The sequence below is a fragment of the Notechis scutatus genome, chromosome 4 (assembly GCF_049901735.1).
Source record: "Notechis scutatus isolate UNSWTSFEM ecotype Mainland chromosome 4, rNotScu1.2, whole genome shotgun sequence".
Lineage (NCBI taxonomy): Eukaryota > Metazoa > Chordata > Lepidosauria > Squamata > Elapidae > Notechis > Notechis scutatus.
Window position 1 is genome coordinate 104,252,413 of NC_142012.1, and position 15,424 is coordinate 104,267,836.

Sequence of the window (15,424 nt, forward strand, 5' to 3'; positions counted from 1 at the left end):
CTTCCTCCTCCTCCTCCTCCTCCTCCTCCTCCTCCTCCTCCTCCTCCTCTTCCTCTTCCTCCTCTTCTTCCTCTTCCTCCTCTTCTTCCTCTTCCTCCTCTTCTTCCTCTTTCTCTTCCTCCTCCTCCTCTTTCCTTGTTTTATTTTTTCCTTTGATGTTTTATTGATTTTATTGTAATTTCCTTTGCTTGTACAAGGATAGAAGGCACAAACTGTACATCACAGAATAGCTATGAAAATAGTTCCAGCTGCTCAATTATCAATCTGCTGTATATTATTATCTATCTGAATTCTGCAAATGACTCAAGTTGATGAAATAGCTAAGATACTGTAAAATACTATCTTGAAATCTTAGAAAAGAGGGCAGAAAATAATAAAATTAACAAATTGCAAACTTCTTGAAATGTATAGGTATAGAATGCGGGAAAAATGACTTAATACACTTGAAGTACTGTGTCCAATTTCAATTTTCAAAAACATTGAAGCAGATGCAGGAAGGGAAGACTAGAACGAGCAGGACCGTTGAAACAAAATCTCACCATAGCCTAAATTGTTCCTTTAAACTCTTTATTTGTAGTGAATAAATAAATATTTGTTAAAGATCCAAAGCAAATGTGCCATCAAAATTCCAAATGCAATTAATATGCAGATTTAAAAAATGGTAAATAACAACTGTAGGGAGGCAAGCAGCAGTAGAGTTAAAAGGAGAATTGGAAACACCATTTTCTCCAGAAGTTATTATTTGATCAAGTTGCTAATTTAGCAGGAAATCCCCCCACCTCCATTAACATAATCAGATAATTCTCTTATTAAAATCATGGTCTATTAAAATGAGCCAAAACATTTGTAAAATAATGTTTTAAAATATCTTTTAAAATAATTGTTTCACTTTCCAATTTAAAGTCTGCCCTTCTTCTGGATTAGGAGAGTCAATGCATACAAACCAATCCGATAATAACAATAGTAAATTGTCCTTACCTGAATTACTTGCTAATTCAGATATCTTCTTGGGGAATGCTTGCAGACATGCACCAATTTTCCATTTGTATAAGTTTTCAATAGTTGATTGCACTGTCCTGAAGTGTAATCCTAAAGTCCATGACAAAACTGGCCAATGGAAAGGCTTGCAGACAGGGAGGAGAGACAGGCCAAGAGCAAGGACTACCTCCTCCTGATCCTAGATCACACAGAGAAGATAAGGCGAGACCAACGCCGACTGAGCTGGCTATGAGAGAGGAGAGTGCTCTGCCACCCTTCACAAGGTACACCTAGGGACTGAGATGTAAGTAGGTGCCAGTGGGAGGGGCATTTGTCAGGGGCATTTGTCAGGGGCATTTGAATCTGTGGAGCCTTGGGCACATTTTCTGATGCCTGGTGATTACTGTGCTCTGTCTTGTGGGGCTTGCCTGGTTTGCCTGCTTCACTGGACTGCTGGCCCTGGTTTCTGTTTGGCTAAACCTGGCTTATTGGACTGCTGGCCCTGGTTACTGTTTGGCTAACCTTGCTTACTGGACTACTTGCATGCAGAGGCTGCTGAAGGTGCATGTGAGAACTTTGCTCCAAGACTTGCAGTAAATGTGGGGACATTTGGAGGCAAAGTTGGAGCAATAAAGGGGAGTTGGACCTTTTCTCTGGCTGTGTTGCTTTCGTGCCACGCCCCAGGTCATCACAATCCCATACTTATGTACATGATAGTTAACCTCATATCTGCTCTTACTATCTCATCCGCCTCCTTCCCAATGGTTACTAGCAATCATACACATGGTTTGTTATCTGAGATAAAGCAGATGGTTTGCGTTTTTCGTCATTAATGGCAGCATGATACCAGCAATTTGGCTCTTGCACGACAACTCATCACGCTGATGAAAGAGCTAGTGAAAACATGACAGTCCTCACCAAAGTACCAGAATCTTTTATTTTGTAGAGGATAATTGCAAAGAGATCTCAGATTATGAGTTGCTTGCTTATGGCACATACCTTCAAAACACAAGTAGAAATGGCTGCTTACCCCAGCCAATAAAGGGATTTTCAAAGTAAGGACTATTATTTGATTCTATTGTTTCTCCAAGGATGCAACATTAAAACATTTCCATCAGGATCTTCTTTTTCCCACAATATGGGAGTCCTGCACCTGTCAGAAAATCTGCCAAATCCAGGTTATATTACTAGTGAGTCAATATTCATTTGCAGGCAACACTTATCTTAATTACCCTGGCATAATTATCACAGTATGTGAGAAATTCCTCCATAAGTGGCAGATTGGAAACTTATCATATGCATAAGTTGGCAGCTAATACATTGAAAAGATGTCTTAATTGACATACAGGCCTCATGAAGCTCTTAAGTGTGTCATGAGCGAAATAAAGAATTTGGGTATATTAGCTCCTAACTTGATAACCCCTATTGCTATTTTAATAGTTCTCAATGTTCAAACTTCAAAATGATTTCCACTTGTAATGGCAAAAAAGATATAATAAATATCTAGTTGTCAACTTTATTCAGAAGGCACAGAGAAGAATCTCAAAAATCATGTCCACCTAGAAAATTAAGCATTGCTGTCATGCCCTGTCAGAGCCTGAATCTGAGATGGAAGATGAACAGCTGACGGAGAGCGGGACAGTGGCTCCATTGGCTGTGGAGGAAACTGGGGAAGGGCAAAGTCAGGCTGGGCAGAGCAAGGGAGAGATAGAACAAGGGAGATGAAAACCAAGGCCCACCCCCTCCTCATCCTAGGGCATGCAGGGAAGAATGCAGAAGAAAGCAATGTGGGTGGCATGGCTTATGAGGAAGAAAAGGGCCCCAATTCCCTTCACAAGGCACACCTGGGGATGGAGTTTAAAGGAGAGGCAGTTGGGAGGGGCCTCTGCTGGCAACAAACACTGGATTCATCTAGTGTTGAGAGCTGTGGGCTGCATTCCTGGCTTCCTCCTGACTGTTTGAATTATTGCCTTGCTTCTATCATCTTGCCCTACTGGAATGATTGATTGCAGTCAGCCTGCTTACAGTGTTTGGACTGGAGTATCTGAGCCAGAGGCTGTTGCAGGTTTGTGGGAGAGCTTTTCTCCAGGCTGAGAATGAAAGGGAAGTTGGGGGCAAAGTTGGGGCCAAAAAAGGGACTCATACAGTTCTCTGGCTGTGTTGCCTTTGTGCTACACCCCGGGTCATCACAATTACTCACTCTACTCCTGCTACATAATTCAAAGAAAGAGAGATGATGATAAATTAGTTCCATCCAATTTTGTTGCATGTACAATATATGTATTCATAACCCTAAATCCTAATTATATAGATATATAAGAATGTATTGGTGCCATGGTGGCACAGTGGCTAGAATGTAGTATTGCAGGCTAACTCACTGCTAGGAGTTTGATCCTGACCAGCTTAAAGTTGATTCAGCCTTCCATCCTTCTGGTAAAATGAGAACCCAGATTGTTGAGTGCAATATGCTGACTCTGTAAACTGCTCAGAGAGTGTTGTAAAGCATGATGAAGTGGTATATAAACATAAGTGCTATTGCTATTATATTTTAATCTGAATGGAGAAATGTTCACATCACAACCACACTTTGGAAAGGTGGAAATACTAGGAAATATTCTCTTCTATTGGTATACTTTGGAAATTTTAATGGGTAACAAGACCATAAGCTTGCTTATAGTAGTTATTATTTATTGTAAATATTTTGACTTAAGTGAGATAGACTTAAGCAAGTCTGTTTCAATAATCTCAACAAAATGATGGCTTTATTACTTCTGAGCCATTATAGAATAATTTGGAATGGTGGACCCAAGTTCTTTCTTCGCTGTTTATTTATATTAATCACATTGCACATAACCCAGAGGGTTGGGGCCTAGACATCCTAATGCACATTTATATAAAATGGGTTCAAACGACTTGCCTGCTAATTTTAGGTCTGTAATTTTAAGTATAGTAAGTAAGCTATATGCCAGACATCTATATAAATTAATTGTCTGGATCAACCTAGAACATATTTGGAAGAAAAGTATATACACACACTGCTCAAAAAAATAAAGGAAACACAAAAATAAGACATCCTAGATCTGAATCAATGAAATATTCTTATTAAATACTTTGTTCATTACATAGTTGAATGTGCTGACAACAAAATCACACAAAAATTATCAATGGAAATCAAATGTAACAACCCAGGGAGGTCTGGATTTGGAATTACACTCAAAATTAAAGTGGAAAAAAAACACTACAGGCTGATCCAACTTTGATGTAATGTCCTTAAAACAAGTCAAAATGAGGCTCAGTAGTGTGTGTGGCCTCCACGTGCCTGTATGACCTCCCTACAATGCCTGGACATGCTCCTGATGAGGTGGCGGATGGTCTCCTGAGGGATCTCCTCCCACACCTGGACTAAAGCATCCCCCAACTCCTGGACACTCTGTGGTGCAACGTGGCATTGGTGGATGGAGTGAGACATGATGTCCCAGATGTGCTCAATTGGATTCAGGTCTGGGGAATGGGCAGGCCAGTCCATAGCATCAATGCCTTCGTATTGGAGGAACTGCTGACACACTCCAGCCACATGAGGTCTAGCATTGTCATGCATTAGGAGGAACCCAGGGCCAACCGCATATGGTCTCACAAGGGGTCTGAGGATCTCATCTCGGTATCTAATGGCAGTCAGGCTACCTCTGGCTAGCCCATGGAGGGCTGTGCCGCCCCCTAAAGAAATGCCACCCCACACCATTAATTGAAGGAGCCCCTATGGGATCACCACTGTAACCCATCATTGCAAACCTGTTCATGGAAGAATTCGAATCCAGAGCCCTGGCTAATGCCACCCACGAACCCAAACTATGGTTAAGACACATCGATGACACATTTGTGATTTGGCCCCATGGAAAAGAAAACCTAAACTATTTCCTAACACACCTAAACAGCACACACCCCAAAATCAAGTTCACCATAGAAACGGAAACATACAAACAACTACCATTCCTAGATGTACTAATCTACAAAAAAACAGATGGCACACTAGGACACACCATATACCAGAAGAAAACACACACCAACCGCTACCTCAACACCCAATCCCATCACCACCCAGCACAGATAAACTCCCTGGCCAAAACACTAATTGCCAGAACCAAATGCCTGGCAGACAAGACACACATAAAGACTGAACTATGCACCCTGACTAAAGTACTGACAGCCAACGGCTTCCACAAAAGCAAAATCACCGGCTTGATCCACAAAAACACACTGAGACATAATGGAGACCTAGAAGATGAACAGACCTATGGAACAGCTGTCCTGCCCTACATAAGAGGTACTACAGACAAAATCAGTAAGATACTACACAGGCATCACATCAAGACTGCCTTCAAAACAGACAGAAAAATAGCAGCCATCCTAAGAAACCCCAAAGATAAAATTGACCTGGAAAACCAGAGATTGAAAAAAGACCTGAAAGCATGAATAGAAGAGATGACTCCACCAGAGTGTCAATTATCTGGAAGCCTGCACTCACAAACAAAAAAATGTCCACACCACAAGCCAGGCAAACACTTGGGCACAAACAGACTCCCCCAATACCTCCAGCTCAAACACACCCCAACCAGGCCCCCAGATGAAACCTAGCTTCGTAATAAATGATAGCTGTCCATTTACTCGGAGCCAAGCTGCACTTAAAGCCTCCAATACAGGAAACACAATGTTGCCAGCCAATCAAAACAAAAAAAGCTACAAAACAGACAGAAGATATTAGAAACACCAATCAAGAAGAACACAGCAAACTCCAAGACCAACAAACACAGACCAAGACTCCCAACCAATCAGGATGAAGAAAAAAACCATTCTGGCACAGCAGTAGGCTAGCACCAAATTTAAAACAGAAACGGCTGTGAAAGTCTGAATCACAGACGAACACAATACAGAAGCCTGATGATGGCAGATGAGATTCTGCTGAAACGTTGCTACAACTTCAAAAGCACAACTATAATGATGTGGGAAAATACCCGAACAAAGCTGAATACCATACATATAGATACCATAAAAACTTAAGAATATATATATATATATATATATATATATATATATATATATATATATATATATATATATATATATATATATATATATATTCTTAAGTTTTTAGCTAAAGTGCGGTATTTCCATGTATGGCATTTGGCTTTGTTCGGGTATTTTCCCACATCATTGTAGTTGTTCTTTTAAAGTTGTAGCAATGTTTCAGCAGAATCTCATCTGCCATCATCAGGCTTCTCTATAGTGTTCGTCTGTGAGTCAGACTTTTACAGCCGTTTCTGTTTTAAATTTGGTGCTAGCCTACTGCTGTGCCAGAATGGTTTTTTTCTTCATCCTGATTGGTTGGGAGTCTTGGTCTGTGTAAAAGTCTGACTCACAGACGAACACTATACAGAAGCCTGATGATGGCAGATGAGATTCTGCTGAAACGTTGCTACAACTTTAAAAGAACAGCTACAATGACATGGGAAAATACCCGAACAAAGCCGAATGCCATATATATATATATATATATATATATATATATATATATATATATATATATATATATATATATATATGTTTTCTTAAGTTTTGAGAGAGTTGTAGCAACGTTTCAGCAGAATCTGATGATGGCAGATGAGATTCTGCTGAAACGTTGCACAACTAAAGAACAACTACAATGCGTGAAATACCGGAGGAGAGAGAGAGAGGGAGGGAGGGAGGGAGGGAGGGAGAGAGGGAGAGAGAGAGAGGGAGAGAGAGAGAATGATATCCTACTTCAGTTCTGGCCAAAAATCAAACATCTAAAACAGGCCCAATATGATACACCACATTTATTGATTCTACATCCACATTCAATCTAGTTATCAAAGCAATGGACTAAGTTTATAAATGCTGGTCAGTTACTATGCATGTATGTATATATATGCATGTATAATATTTGTAAGAATTGTGGAATCAAAGTTGCAGTACGCAAGGCCACCAGACTAATGATATTCTAATTTGCACTGTTATAAATTGTAGTCAGTTAATGTTATGTATTAATAAACTTTGTAAGAATTGTAGAATCAAAGTTGCATGCAACCAACAGTAATGATAATCCAATTTACACAAAAGTGAGGCAGGGATATATTTTATCTCCCCTGCTGTTTAATCTGTACATAAATCCACTCATGGTCAAAATAAATAAATTAGAATATCATTCCCCTCCCCACTAGCAAGCATATATTTCAACTTTGTTGTTTGCAGATGACATAGTACTTCTATCACAATCGTTAATTGGATTTAAATGAGTTCTGAATGCTCTGGCTAATTATGGCTCTGAAGAAGCACTTGAAATTAACCATAGTAAAACTAAGATCCTGATCTTTGTAGAGAGACCTAAACTGCATGCCTGGATGATAAATAGGAAGAGTATTGAACAAGTGAAATATTTTAAATATTTGAGCATGGTTTTCCATATCAAACATAGCGCTGACTTCAATTATGTCATCCAAAATGCTAAAAAAAGTCATAATTCCATCATTTCACTAGGACCTTACACTTTCTTTAATCCTCTTAAAAGATTCCAATCTAAATTCTTAAATTCTAATATTCCGAGTGGTTGGTTGCACTCCAAATTTAGTATTAAGGAGTCAAGCAAGCTATCTACAATCAAAATAGATGCATACAATTGTATTATAGCAAATTAATTGAAGTTTGTTTCTTTATTGTCCAATTTATATTGCTATCCATGTTACAAACATCTTACTATTCTTTCTCATAGATCTGAGTTCTTTTCTTATTGAGGACAATTACAAATCAATATGATTCAAGGCAATTTCACAAAAAATTCAACATCAAGGCTTTGATAGGGAGCCATTTCAAGTGGTGGGTTATGAACATGCCTTCTGTGAATTTAAAAAACATATCAAAGACCAACAGAACTAATGTTCTCTATCTAAAAATATTTTTTTTCTCACAGTCAAGCCCCTTTTTACAAACCAGTGAGATACTTGCACCACATAACTGTTTCCAAATTCTAAAGAGCACCATGTTAATACGCTTCAACACTTTTTTTACAACAGTTTTGTAAAGCCAGTACAAAAAAGTCCCCCATGTGCTGAAACTACACCCCTGTGGACAAGAGGCTGTTGAAAATGCAGCTCATGTCTTGCTTTACTGAATCCTTTAAAAGGACCCATCTTATAACGCCTTACCTGGAATATACCCGGTAAAATACATTGGGAATTCTGACCTTTTTAATGTAGTTATTATCAGATCAGTATGATTCAGTGTCCTTGAATGTAACTTAATTTTGTTATACTGCCTGTAAAATTAGGCAGAGTTCTATTATTCATTGATGAACACATTATCAGTTGTAATAATTTATCTAGTTTGGTACTTTATTTTTATTTTTAAGGCATTTGTTGCAAGCCTAGTCAATGACTGAAATAAAAATAAATATTCATTTTCCAACAAGACTGTACTTGCAATATGATCACACAAAACTGCACCCACACCAAACCTGTATTTGCTTAACAACCATGGCATTTGTTTAAAGACAGCAGATTCACTTAATGACCAGTGCAAAACAGACGGTAACCATGATTGGTAAGCTCATTATGGTCATAACTCATAGACTACCTGTGTGCCGCATTAACTACAAAAGCTGAATATATGGGTCATATTTTCAGTATGTAAAAAAAGCACAGTTTAATCTAGACAACTCCCCTTTGACTTTTTTTGCTGGCTCATACTTTCTTTTCCAGCAAATGTAAGTTGGTTCCAAATCAGCAAAAGAAGAAAAAGGAAAGGAAAGGAAAAGCCTTCAGAACATTTTGATTCAGAATTTATCTCCAAATCTAACAGAGCAGGAAAACACCAGTTAAGATATAATTTATATAGGCTGCAATAAGCACAATTGAATTATATTTTACAGCACCCTGAAGAAAGAAGGTTGCAGGCTCTTAGACCTTTAATACCTTTGGAGCAAATAGCAAACCATTATTTAATAGTACCCAGTGTATTACTGCAAAACGATAGACGCCACAACTGATCTTTGGAAGCAGAACATAAAGGGTTAAAAGAAGCAGGGAAAATGGACTTAAGAACTAAAATTTGAAAAGAAAAATGTGGTTGCCATGTTGCAGGAGAACATCCCATTGTCCTTTTCAGCAAAAATACAGTAAATGCACCTTGAAATAGATAACATCTTACCCAGTTGTATTTTCCCATATGATATGCAGTTATTCAGTTTTAGGCAGGAGAAAATATAAAAAATATACTTTTTTCATTTAGGGTGATCTAATAATATAGTGCAGAAATGTTAGGCATAAATCTAATAAATGATAACAAAAAAACATCCCAAGTTTACACTGTGACTGGAGCCTTTCCATTTAATGCAGGGAAAAAACTTCAAGAATCCAAATGTTAATTCTTTTCCCTTTTTTTATAGCTGCAAAACTTGCAGCAATCTGACAACCTCCTGGCTTGACTCTTGCAATACACTCTACATGGGGATGTCACTGAAGACCAACCTGAAGCTTCAACTGGTCCAGAATACAGAGAGGCAGGTAGTAAAGGAGGTCTATGTAAGACACTTGCTTTGCAAACTGTACTAACTGCCAGTTCGCTTCTGAACATGATTCAAGGTGCTGGTTGCAATCTATAAAACCCAACATGACATAGGTTACTTAAGGCACTGCCTGTCTGCCATAGTATTTGCCTGGCTAATTTGATTTTTTAGGCACAATCCAGGTTCCTTCCATTAAATGTTGCCATCTCTAGCACTCTTAGCAGTGTACTTTCTCTGTTGAAGTGTCTGCCCATTGGAATGAAGTTTCACCCAAGGTTGGAATGTTTTGAAGGGTTTTGAAGACATAGGTCTTCTCCAGGCCTTTGGAGAAGTTGATTGAAACTCCTTTTGAGTTAACAGAATAACAAAGTCATTATTAAAGACTATGTATCAGAATGGTCAATCAAATGGCAACTTCAAATCTCAACAAATAAATGCTCTGTCTTACATATTGGCAGAAAAAATCAGAAAATAAAATACAAGCTAAATAGTCAAGACCTTGTTGAGGATTCAAACTTTGTCAAGGACCTTGGAGTACTCATTTCAAATGATCTAAGTGCTAGAGCCCACTGTAACTACATAGCCAAAAAAGGCATTAAGAGTTGTTAATCTAATCCTACGTAGCTTCTTCTCTGGTAATATCACAATACTAACTACAGCATACAAAACATTTGCTAGACCTATACTTGAATGCAGCTCATCAGTCTGGAACCCATATCATGTATCTGATATTAACACAATTGAAAAAGTCAAGAAATATTTCACAAGAAGAGTTCTCCACTTCCCTACTTGTTGTAGAATACCTTATGCCACCAGACCTAGACCTAGAAAACCTAGAACTATGCTGCCTCTGGTCCGATCTAAGTATAGTATATAAAATCATACATTGCAATGTCCTACCTACAAATGAATACTTCAGCTTTAATCATAACAATACAAGAGCACACAATAGATAGAAATTCAAGGTTAACTGCGTCAAACTTGACTGCAGAAAATACGACTTCAGCAACAGAGTGGTCAATGTCTGGAATACTCTACCTGACTCTGTGGTTTCTTCCCCAAACCCCAAAAACTTTAACCGTAGACTTTCTACTATTGACCTGACCCCTTTCCTAAGAGGTCTGTAGGGGGCGTGCATAAGCACACCAATGTGCCTACTGTTCCTGTCCTATTGTTTCATTTTTCTTATATGTATCCATGTATTCATAACTATGTTTTTACTTATACCTATTATCTTGTAAGCAATTGACAAATCAAATAAAATGTAAATGAAAAAAAAAGTTGGAAGGGACCTTAGAGGTCTTCTAGTTGAACCCCCTGCTTAGGCAGGAACCTATACCATTTCAGACAAATGGTTGTCCAATCTCTTCTTTAAAAATGCCAGTGTTGGAACATTCCGAACTTCTGTAGGCAAGTTGCTCTACTGATTTGTTGTTCTAACTGTAAAAAAAAAAAATTGGGTTGCTTCTCTCCTTGATTAGTTTCCATCCATTACTTCTTGTTCAGCCTTCAGATGCTTTGGAGAAGAGGTTGACTCCCTCTTTGTTGTGTCAATCCCTTAGATATTGGAACAATGCTGTGTGAGTTGTTTTATTTTTCTTGTACCTTTGTAGCTCTTGTCAACTTTCATTCCTTTATTTTTGTCCAGTATGTATTTTCCCCTTGCTTTTAATGTTCCTTTACTTGTGAACTGCCAGAGTCATTGGGATAAATTTATAAATATAAATAGATATATAAATTTAACACTTTGATGAATATATATTTTGTTAAATAAATAAATAAATTTAACTTCCATCCTTCTTGCCTTCCTTCCTTGACTAAAACAATGAGAAGTCTTACTCCTTGGGACAGTGGTACTACAGAAATTGACCCCATCCACAGTTGCCATGGCAGCAGGATGCTTTAGCCTACTTTCCATTCTCTAAGCAAATTTGTTGGAATATGTAGACATCGAAGTCCAAAGAAATTGGACCCAAAGCCACTGCATTATTTTAATATGAGTTAATAAAGTTAAAGGGGGGAAATCTACCTGAACATCCTTCCATAATACTTGGTTATAGCATTGTTCCTAGCTGAATTAACACATTTGGTATCTGAACTGAAGGACAAGAAATAGGAGATATGCTCCATAAAATGGCCAAAGAGCGTGTTTGTACCATCAGTCTAGTAAAATCAACTTGGCTGCTACTATACCATTGCATTTTTTCTGTAACTGACTGTTTCCAACAACCTACAACAGAAATGATGATATGTATCGACACTTTAAATGTTTGTTTTAAAAGCACAGAGAAATTAGTTGAAAGAAGCTTCTGCACAGTAAGTTGCTTCATCATTTTTGCTTCATCATTTTGTTTTTGAACAGCATGATGAGACAACTGAGGCATTATGACAATCAATACTAATCACTTAATGTCTCTACATGCTGTGCATATACTCATCAGAGAAAGCCTATTTAAAGAATTCCTAATGATTTCAGTATGTCTAATTCCAGTTTTCACCAAAACAGTCTTATTGCTTTTGGTGAAAATCCTTCAAAAGAAAGAAATGGATGTTATGCTGATTTCAGCCAGAAGAGTTTAACATATATTTTTGCTCAAACACTGGAACATAAAAGTGGTCAATTTTAGTTGGATCATGTTTGACACAGGACTGGACCTACTTGTTTATTTTGTGGCTTAACTTCTGGACAGATATTATGCACTGGAAACTCTGCAAACACACAGTACACACTCAATACAGAGAGATTGTCATGTACAACAGAAATTCTGTATGGTTGAAATACACTCAACTCTTTTTTTATCGATGTTCTTTTACTTTTAAAAAACTTCTGTCTCCTTTGTATAAATTTTGAAATATTTGACTGGAATTTTCCTATACTCCTCTGCTCAACATTAGATCCTGGCTGGAATTGTTCCAATTTGATCACAGGCCAAGCTGAAGTATAGCCCAGTTCAACATCTTGCTTCATGTTGCACTGCACATCCCGACAAAATGTTCACCTTATTCAAGTTGCTGCTTGCCTATCAGCATTAGAGTTCAAATTAGAAGAAATGGAAACTTATTGAAGATGGTTTGAATAGGAAAATATTCAAGATTTATCCTTTTGTCTTCAAAAGACTTAACTCCAATGGCTGATTTTTTTTTTTTTTTAATAAAAATTTTATTTGGGTTTTCACAAAACTTAATACAAGTAAAATTTCTTTTTTTGAGAATAGCACGGTCCCAGGTTATCACTTCTCCATGCAGACACAAATTCAATTTCATATTCATCTTTGTGTTCTATTCCATATCTTATTACTATTTTAACATTTTCTCAATAATTTTTCCCTTCCCTTAATTTTCTCAATCTTACTTTTAATTATCTCATTCCTTTCTAAATTCAATTATATATATCTTTTTCTAAGTTTCAATATCTTTCTAGTCATTATATTTATACTTTTGTCTGTCCTGTTTCAATTTCATATTTTCTTTTCTCATTAAACAATTTTTTCCCCTGTAGTTACTAATTGGAGTATGACACCTTTGTATGTTTTAATTTTTATCCATTCAACTCTTATTTAAACTTCAATTTATGCCTTTACAATTATAACATTCAATATAACACATAACTTCCAGTCAAATTCTGCTTGGTACATTCTTAAAATACGCACTAAGTTCTTAAAGAGAAAATATATATATAACAATAATAAATAAAATACTTATTCTATTCCAATTCAGCTCTATCATTAATGTTAGTTATAATCTTTGACATCTTTAACATTTCTTTTCACTAGAGTATCATACTTCTAGGAACACTTATAATATTTCCATATTTTTTTCATGTTTCTTTCATATTCCTCTTCACTTAAATTTTTATAACACATTTATAATAATTAAAATGTTCCCCTCCTTTCCTAATTTCATTCTCTCATTCTCTTTATTTCATTTATTTATTAAACATTACATTACAATGAGTATTTTATCTATCATTTTAATCACACTTCTTTCATATTTTCAAAGTTCATTTCTATTTCTAATATAACAATACTATCTTATGTACCCTTGCAGAATCCCCCTTTCAATTAAGTTTTCACCCATTATCTCTGTGTCTTCTAAATAGGCTTATACCTTTAATCCTTGTACGTTTTCCCTGTTTCTCTATGTCCTGTTTCTGTCCTTTATAATTTCTTTCCCTTTCCCTCTTCCCCCTCTTCTTCTCCCTTCCCTTTTTGACCCCTTCTCTCTCTAATTCTGATTCTCTCTTCTCTTCTGTTTCTTCCTAATGTTGTAATTACTTTTCAAACTATTCTTTTTGTTGTTTTTTCAAATCTTAATTTTTTCACTCTCTTTCCCTCCTTTCCTTTCTTTTCCCCACATAGAAATACTTGGTCATTGAAGATGGCTTCTTCTTTGTCCCGCCCTTCTTGTTCTACAGGCATTTCTTGTTGTTTCTCATAGTTCAGGATCTCCATTTCTAAAAATTGAAATACGAAGCCAAAAGAACCTCTTCCTTCTTGTGCATCTTCTTTCTGTTTTTTAAGTTCCATTCTCAATTCCCCAAAAGTGATACCATTTTAAAAACTTTTAAACAACCACTTGATTAATTTTAGCCCTTTAGATCCAATAGCCAAAAATCCAAAAATCGCCAAGTAATCCAAATAATCCAAAGCTGTTTCTTCTTGCTTCCTTTTTCTACTTTCTCTTCCTGCGGTTCTCTTATCTTGTTACAAAGTTTCAGTTAAAATGTATCTTTTAGGAATCTTGTTAAAGTTTCACTGTTAATTTCTTTCATTTCCAGGTGGTCTCCTCCATTTTTCCAGATCCCATCCTTTTGTTTTTTTCCTTCTTTTAAAGTTTTTGAGAACCCAGAAATCTTTATTATCCCTTTGACATTTTATTTTCAGCTTAAATACCTGTTAATGTCAAAGTGGATTTTTGCTGGTTTCTTGCTTAAATCTCTTAGTTGTCAATATAGGGAAGAAAAGAAAAAAAAACAAATCCTTTCCCTTCCCTCTCTCATTCGCCGCTTCAAAGTCTTCTTTGGGAACAATGTTGTTCTTTATAATTCAAATTCCAGGGTACCTTATATTGTTGCTTTTTCAGTTCAACCCGGTCAGCCAAAACTTTCTCTTCTTATCTTCCTCCTGCACATTCTTTTCCAGTTGAGTTCTTCTTTGAGGTGGCCATTTCTGACTACCGCTGCAACTGCCTTCGGGAAAAGGAGTAATGGTCAGCTGGGGAGGAGAGATGCGACTCTCCTTGACCCTGCTGGCAGTCTTCCCCCTCTTCACCACCTCTACGGGGTGGCTTAGCCCCGAAACCAGCCGGCTCGGGGCGCTCCAGCAGCAAGCGCAGATTGAAACTGTACATGACCACAGATTTTGGTCTGTCGCCGAAGAAGCTCAAACCGGAAGCCCTGGCTGAATTATTTCTAAGGATTTTATATCACCCTGCAGATTTGTTCCTTTTTTTTAGTTGGTTTTGTCCTAGAATTCAAAAGATGATTATAGGTGGCACTCCTAGGACTTTTTAGAAAAAAACCAATCAATCAATAATTATGAGCCTGAGGGAGCCCCTCAGGTTACACTGTATCTAATTATTGGCTTTTCTAAAATTAATTCTTATGTTGTAAAACAATAATGGTTTAAATTGAGGTATCCAACCTTGGCCACTGTGGACTTAAGCTCCCAGAATTCCCCAGCCAACATGGCTGGGTGGAGAATTCTGGGATTTGAAGTCCACATGTCTTAAAGTTATCAGTGTAGGATACCCTTGGTTTAGATATTTAAGGAATTTGTTCTACTTCAACAGAATCAGTTCAAGAAAAGTAGCAAGTCAGCTATGGAACCAGATAAGTTCTTCTAAAATTGTCCAGCATCACTAAGAGCAATT